Source organism: Lolium rigidum, chromosome 5 (genome assembly GCF_022539505.1).
Source record: "Lolium rigidum isolate FL_2022 chromosome 5, APGP_CSIRO_Lrig_0.1, whole genome shotgun sequence".
NCBI classification, from domain to species: Eukaryota; Viridiplantae; Streptophyta; class Magnoliopsida; order Poales; family Poaceae; genus Lolium; species Lolium rigidum.
In genome coordinates, this window is record NC_061512.1 from 262,406,487 (window position 1) to 262,414,678 (window position 8,192).

At 42.7% G+C, this 8,192-nt stretch overlaps 1 non-coding gene across 1 annotated transcript; it reads right to left on the reverse strand.

Moving 5' to 3' along the window:
* Positions 1-2,081: 2,081 nt before the first annotated feature.
* On the reverse strand, positions 2,082-2,155 carry TRNAD-GUC. Its single transcript has one exon. It is a non-coding gene; the product is annotated as a tRNA-Asp (tRNA).
* Between the last annotated feature and the right edge of the window lie 6,037 nt (positions 2,156-8,192).

Genomic DNA, 8,192 nt, shown 5'->3' on the forward strand with positions numbered 1-8,192 from the left:
TATCTGAGGTACGTATACAACCATGGGATCGACAAAGTCTAATGCCAATGAAACTTCTGTGGTTGCTGGATCTGGCTATTTCAACTAAAATTCAGGTTTGGTGGCTGATATTGACATCAGGTCTGAGAAATACAGGTGGTTGGGGAGCACCGGAGCACACACTTTGAATTTATGTGTAATCTTATTTTCCTCGGCAACTTGAAATCTTTGAAAATTGATGCTGAATTGATACTTCAGTATGTGAGAGGTCTATCCTCAACAATCACTATAATCGAATGGTATTTTTGGAGTACCAGTATTAAACTGCAATTTGAAATAGAGTTCAAAAAGAAAGTCTTGGCAGTTCGTTCCTTTTGCTGTTGTGTTACTATACTGTTGGTGGCGCTGTATCTCGAGAGTATTGATATGTTTGGCTTCATCACAACAGTGCTATATACGTTTCAGATTTGGGTCCAAGATAGTATATCTGCTGCATTTGTTCCGGGTACTTATTTGGTGCCAATTCTATCTTGCACTTTGTTTTACATTCTGGGTTTATGCTATGGAGCCACCATTACTTGGTATGTGCAATATCTTTCGCTTCTGCTATAATCAGATTATATTGCAAAGAGTTTGCTAGAGGAAAATATGAAACTGTATGAACCTTGGTTTCATCGTTGCAATAATATATTCTGTTAGCCAATATGAACCTTGGTTTCATCGCTTTCTCTGCATGCTTTGTGAGAGGCATTTACGTAGCATGTATGCATTTACTTTGTTATTTTTAGCATGTATGCATTTACTTTGTTATTTTCAGCGCACATGTTCACGTGTTAGAACATGGGTAGGCACGGAACCATTGTATTGGTCTGCTGGCCATCTTTTTTATTTAGCAATTTGAGTATTTCACCTTACTCTCAGAGATCTATCGGTTGCTCAACTATGTGAGTGTTTTCTTTTCGAATGTTTTATGGACATGACAGCTTCTTGGCCAAAGTATTCAGTTTGAACCACATGTTGCTTCAGGATTTGACATGGGTTCGTGTGCAGCTATTACCTATTTGGTTGCTTGGCTTGGTGGATTTTTATGCCCCATTTAATTCCTAAATGTTTCCATAGTTCAAAGTTAGGATTAAACGTTGCCACTTGGCCTATGTTACTGCTCTATGCGATTATTTGTATTAGATTTGTATCTTCTCTAATGCCATGTTTCTGCAGTTCTATCTGCATTTAAGACCCGCTGCTGCTCCATGGTAATCCTAAAGTAGATCTCATGTGGTAGTTTTCTATGACAAACAATCCTCTGTTTTCGGTTTAGACGCAGGTTCTTAGCTGGTTGCCATTTGTTGTGAGGTGTGCATCCAGTCCCTCTACATAGCATGTCTGTGCGCTAAACTGAAGAAGATCTTGGGTTTAGGGTTTTGTTTGCAGACCTGTTAAAACACTATACCAGCCTTTAATGGCCAAGAAAATATGTCATATTTTGATGGACCTTTGTTTTGTAGGAACTACTAATGACTCAGACACTGCTTAATAAACTTAGTCTGCACGGTCATAATTTACATTAGAGGTTCAAAGTTCATGGTCTCGCACCGGTATGGGTGCCTGGCGGTTCCAACACACGCCTGGATATACCACATATTCTATGGATTTGTTTTGACCGTGTGTGTGATAGAGATACCACATATGCTTCTTATACACATGGGTTCCCTATGGCTCGCTTAGTTCTCCATCGATGCGCCAACATTCTTCAGTCGGCTGTTCGCAAGCTGCAAATCAACCAGACATGCATTGCACAACCTAGCGACAACATGGATGTTGTTGTATTTCATCTTGTACGGAGAGTTGGCTTGCTCTTCTTTTGGATGCTCCTGTGCAAGCTACTGACAATACTTCTGAACGTTTTTTCATTATTGTACCCCTCGGTGTCGCTCAGGCTCCACCTCCTTGGCACCGGCGCGAGCAGCGCGAGGAGGGCTGGCACTGGGAGCCATTGGGGTCGCACGGCCTCCGCCTCCTCTTACCCGAATGGGGCTATATGCCTTAGTTAAACTAAGGGTAAAGTGGCAGAGATATGACCTCAGGAAGAAAGAAAGATCGGGCGGGGAAAATGGGGTTTGAACCCACGACTTCTGGCGTGACAGACCATCACTCTAACCAACTGAGCTATTTCCCCCTTTCGTAACTACTGTCGATTCAACAGTCACCTACTGGTTACCTTTGTAACTATACCAAAGTAGATGTACAACAGTCACTTTTTCATCTTCAATGTGAATATGTATTTTGTGAGCTCCTCATTGCGATTCCTGCCTCCTTTGATTAATGTTAATGTTTATTCTGTATGTGTTGTGCAACTATTGCATGGTTCTGTTGCTGCGGGATGAGGATTCCATCTTCCACCCCCTCCGTCCCCAAGAGTTGAAGACCAGGTTTGTGCCTACATCACTTTTTTTTTTGAGGATCTGTTATTTTTTGTTTGGTGAGCTTTTCTTACTGATGACACGATTGTATAGACACCGGGCTGAGGCAAGTATTGTTTTTATTTTATTTTGGAGAGTACTTAATAATACGGCGAAACATTTATACAAAACACCTATCCCGAGCACACGCAAGGGAACAGAAAAAATAAATAAATAAAAGAACTCTATTTCAGAACTATGAGAGAGAATATTCTGTATTTCTTATTTCCTCTTTACTTTATTTTTTTCTATTTAAAGTGGATCAATTTAGATACACACCTGTCGACAACAGAGAAGGGATTCAATTGAGAGCGGATAGCAAGATCGCCGTAAGTAACTTAGTGCAACATGGCAAATTTCATTGAGAGGAATCAGCAAAGAAAAGAAATCTTCTCTTCTCCGGGTAACTGGATCGCCCCGGCAGCGTGGTTTAATGAGCGGAAAACCACAAAAAGCACAGGCTCTGTGCAGGAAATAGCGGTGCATGCTTTGGGAGTTTTATTTAGGTACCTACTTCCTGTAATTGGACCTTCGGCGGGCCTTGTTTGCATTTATCTCGCAGAGTTCGTCAACTGTTGCTGCTAGCGGGGCGGCTCGATGGGATACTGCTTCAGTTTGTGTCTGTGTTTTTGCGTGGTTGATCTTGAGGTTGTACTTCTTAAGATAGCAGGATTATTTCAGTTTGATTGTTTGTTATTCAGCGTCCAGCTTGATATTTTTTTGGACATTCTGTTGCTGAATAGCTTGGCTCTAGACATAAAAAGAAGCATGTAGGTTGAGGATAGTGTTGTTCTTTTCATGTCTAATAATGCATTAGTTGTTTAGGAGCATGTGTGGTCTTAGGATTGGCGTGCTTAATAAAGAAGTATATAAAAAATGTTTGTTGCGATGATGTTCAAACTCAATGGGAAATAAAAAGTAAAACACGGTGGTAACATTGATGTTCAAGCTATATCATAGATGGGCATGCAATATTTGATCAAACTGTGTCTAGCTATTTTCAATTCTGGACCAAAGACCCCGCTGGACATCCAGTGGTTGGGAAGCCTATTACAAAGGATGAACCTGAAGCTTGGGTCTTCAGGCTTGTGTTAGCTCAATTTGCAAACCGGACAGTGGATAGAGAGATTGGAGGTGCCATGGAGTAGTGGTCCTGTAGGTTTGTGTGGTGGATATGAGTGTGACTTGATAGCCATTGTAATCACTCTGTAACTATCTCTCTGTTCGAACTTTAAAGCAAAGAATCTACAAACATAAGAAGTTGTAGTAACTTCAAGATCAGTTTATGTTTTCAGTGTATTGGAAGAGGCTCCTTATGTCTATATGTATGTAGCTAAGCTACCATGTTTTAGTTCTGTCCAATATATTGACCCTATTTTGCTACCAGTGCCTTCTTGATGAATCTGAGGAACAAACAATGTATAAGCTATATCCTGTCAGCTTCTTCCTGACCAACCTGAGGTATATTTTAGTTCTCATGTAACTCTAAATGTAATTGTGAGGGCTCTACGTGTTAATACATCGCATCTTCTAAGGTAAGGGTTGTGATTTCTTTTACATATCACATCTTTTAAGGTAAGGCTTATGATTTCGGAATGTCTCGCTTCAGCTTTTACGCCGAGGCGCAACTTGTCATCTGGAAAATTTAGATGGATAAGAAATAAGCGTCATAATTGATGTGTGTATAGCAATTTAAGACATGAAAAAACACCAAAAATATAAATTTAAGTAAGGATATTAACATGCTTTTGTTTGCACTGATTTAGGCATTTCTTGCTCTGGAAGCATATGGTTTAGCAATTCAGGCGTTTCTTGCTCTGAAAGCATATGGTTTAGCAATTCATGTACTGATTCTTTCGTTTGCGCGATAGCGCAACGGGTCATCTAGTTAGCGTAGTCAACGCCACGGTGGGTGCCACGCTGCTCGCCGCATCGTGTGGCCATTTGGCTGAGCTAGAGGTGGGACAACGCCATCGCCACCCTCTCACCGTTGATATATGTAGTCCACCACGGCCACGCTGCAGGTCAACGACACCGGGGCGGCTCCATCTGCTTGGAGTCCTCACGGTGCATGAGCATGGAGAAGTCGGTCTTGGCAAGGACGTTTTTCAGATTTTATTTCTTCAAATATGAATAATTTTCACTTTAAACATTTTTTAAAATCTGAATAAATTTAAAATTTAAACATTTAAACCAAAGGAAGTAGTATTTATAACATCATAAAGGGAATATTATTAGATTTGAAAAATATCAAATTGTCAACTACTTCGTGAACACGTATATGATGTGACCCAACTAGAACAATAAGTCATCGCTTTCTTCTTAGGATGCATCTTATTTCCTATACTACATTTAAAAGTGTGTGATGAAAAAATAACTATGAGGAAAAGTGTGACGAAAAACTAACTAAGAAGAAAAGTATGTGACGAAAAACTAAGCAAGAGGAAAAGTGTATGACCGTGGCTCTATATAAAAGTTTATAGTGTGCTTTTGAGAAAACAGAAGGTAAGGTAGAATGGCTTGGTATTCATTGAATGTAAGTTTTTAGCACTTGAGACATTGGAGGTAGCCCAAATTCAACCACATACTATGATTTAGGAGGTGTCAGCGATGTCGTCGGAGCGCATCCGGGTGATGCACTCCTTGCGCCTCACCCGCCGCCAAACGGCCTCCTTGTCATGCCGCCTGCGGTGTTCGATGGCCTAGGCTAAAGAGGAGTCCCCATGGACCTCTTCGCAGCCGCCTCCTCCGCCTCCGCCGCCTGCAGGTTGGCGTGGTAGCGGGCCCTGTCCCTAGCTGCTATTGCCACCGCGACGTCCCTCGCGACGATGGCCTGCTGTAGCTCGTGGTTCTCCCGGTTGTCCTGCGCGTTCTCCGGTCCCCTCCACGTGACCTCGTCTAGGTCGGAGCACAGGTACACCTGCCTCATGGCGATCGAGCGCACCGCTACGAGCTTGCGCGTCTGCTGCTAGAGCCTGATGGCGATCGGCGTCCCCAAGGAGGCTCTCGAACGATGCGAGCAGAGCCCGCTGCTTGGCGCGGTACGATTTCATACTTGTGTAGTTAATAGAAAAGACACAATTTTCGCTAAAACTCAAGAATTGATAGAAATTTAGGGTTGAACATGCACGACCAAATGAATTCGGCAACTCAATAACTACAAACATTGTGAGATTGGCCTTAGCTTTTGACTCAAAAATTTGATTATTCGGTTTAAAACCTTCGGATTATCCTAATTAATTTAGAATAATCCATATCTGCATGCTATTTTCTATACCATATCCTATACCGTATTCGGAGTACCACGTCGAAATCGGATAGGAACCGAAGTCTTTAAAATCGGATATGAAAACCTTAAAACAGATCCAGTGCCGATTTCGGTGCGGAAATTATCCTATCCATTTAAACTTCTAGTCACCATGCTTTCCTATCAAATTATGTATTTAATCACCACCGGTAGGCAATATGCAGTGAAGAGAGGGCATTTTGAACCAGTTTGGTTGACATCAACACCGAATGAAAACAAAAAAGGTTAACTTAAGAGAGTTGTGAGAAGCAGTGGAGCAAATTGAAGCCTTTTTTTTTATACGATACCTTTTCGGGATTAGCGGTAGGATGGCTAAGATTAAAGGATAACACGAGACCATTCGGAGATTTGCACTGTTTTGAGTCTTGGAGTCTATGGAAGCACAAGCCTAAATTGAAATGCTCTCTTTGTCTCAATATATGTACGTTATCAAAATGAGATATGTGTTAGGTTGTAAAAAGAACAACATGCCCTTTATTAGGAAGTGGTGCATTTTAATCTCCATTAATTGTGGATGCAAATAAGGGGGTGTATCGAAGCAGCCATGAAAATTAATGTTAGTAAAATAAAGATGGTGTTGTTTATTCTTCACGGTTTTCCCTCGATGACACTACAAATGTATGAGTGTCGTACGTATAGCACCACACATGGTATTGTCATATGCATAGAGGTTTCCGTGCATGGCAGAAGTGAAGCAGACCAAGGGATCAATCATCGGACAAAAACCAGACATGGTATTGTCGTATGCATAAAGGTTTCGAATGTACAATTTATACATGCTTGTACATGAAACTAATAGTGGTATTTGTATCAACACCAAGTCAATATTCTCAAATTTGAAAATATTAAATTGTTAATTAGTGTGCAAACAACAATTGGTAAAGTGTGATAGAAGGTCCTTCCAGAACACATATTTGATGTGACCCAATTAGAACAATATGTCACACTTTCTTGTTAGGCTGCATCATACTTCCTATGCTACTACATTTTAAAATGTGTGATGAAAAACTAACTAAGAGAAAAATTGTATGACCGTGGCTCTATATAAAAGTTTATAGTCTTTTTGAGAAAACTGAAGGTAAGGTAGAATGGCCTTGTATTATTTGAATGTAAGATTTTAGGACTTGAGACATTGGAGGTACCCCAAAAATTCAACCACATACTATGATTCAGGAGGTGTTAGCTTCCATGCCCACCATGACACAAGTAAACCGCTTCACCTTGCGGCCTGTCGGTGCAAGACATGTTGTTGGAGGCTCCTCGAACACGCCAGTCCCACGGCCGGCTGTCCACTATGTGGCGGATCATCCCGGGTTGAAGGCCGGAGTTATTCAAAACGCGGCGGGGGAGAGGGACTGCTTCGCCGGCGGGCGTTCTCTCCGATTTGTGTGGATCGGCCGCGGGGAGGAGAGACGAAGATGAGCACGCGCGTCAGCTTCAGGTCACGGAATATACTCAGAAGCAGAAGGAATCGCACTTCGTGATTGCTCCGGTGTCCCCCCCTTCAGCTCCATGGTTCTAAAAAATTGGAGCCGCTCCAGGTTTTTTGTTTTGATCCGTGGAGTTGCTCCAGCTTTTGGTACAAATATGTGTAGTTGTTTCAGTTTTTGGTACAAATACGTGGAGTTGGTTCCGCAGAACACAAAAACATGGATTTGTTGTTTATTTACGTCGCACTGCTACCAACAAGTGACCAAAATGTTACACACGTTTTATCTTTCTCCCTCTCATCTCTCGGGCATGTTTCCCAATGACCCAGACTCTCCCCGATATAACTTCACCGCAGCGTGATCACGCCTGCCGCCACCGAATCGAGGCCGCCGGCAAACGAATTAACTTACCTTCAGCCGGAGTCAAACTTGTCTGAATCATTCTTACTGCCGCGCAAATCGAGTTGTAGCTTGTTGCCGCCGCTGCTAGAAACTTGTTGTGACCGCCTCAACCAACTTCGTCGTGGGTGACGCGGCGCGCGACGTAGTGGCGGCGACAACAAGCTCCTGGCAGTGGCGGCAGTGAGCTACAACTCGATTTGCGCGGCGGCGAGAACGAATAGGACAAGTTTAACTTCAGCTGAAGGTACGTCGAATCGTTCGCCGGAGTCCATGATTCAGTAGCGACAAATGTAAATCGCATTGCAATGAAGTCAAATTAGTAGCAGTCGGATGTAAATTACGGCGCTCCGTGTTTTTTATGTTTGTGTACCAAAAGCTAGAGCAGCTTGCAGTTAAGTTTTCAAATCCGTCTCCTCTCTTGAGCGTGTTTCAAGATTTCTAATTACCCGGTGTTTGGGAACGTCACGGCAATGACGTGTGGTTCAGCGCCGCCGCCATAGCCATCCTCACGGTCGTGGCCAGGCCAACTCCACCGCCAGGAAATACTTCGCCACGGGCCAGATGGACTTCCGGCCAAAGATTTAAGCGATCACGCGGTGCGTCCCAGTGTGCTCT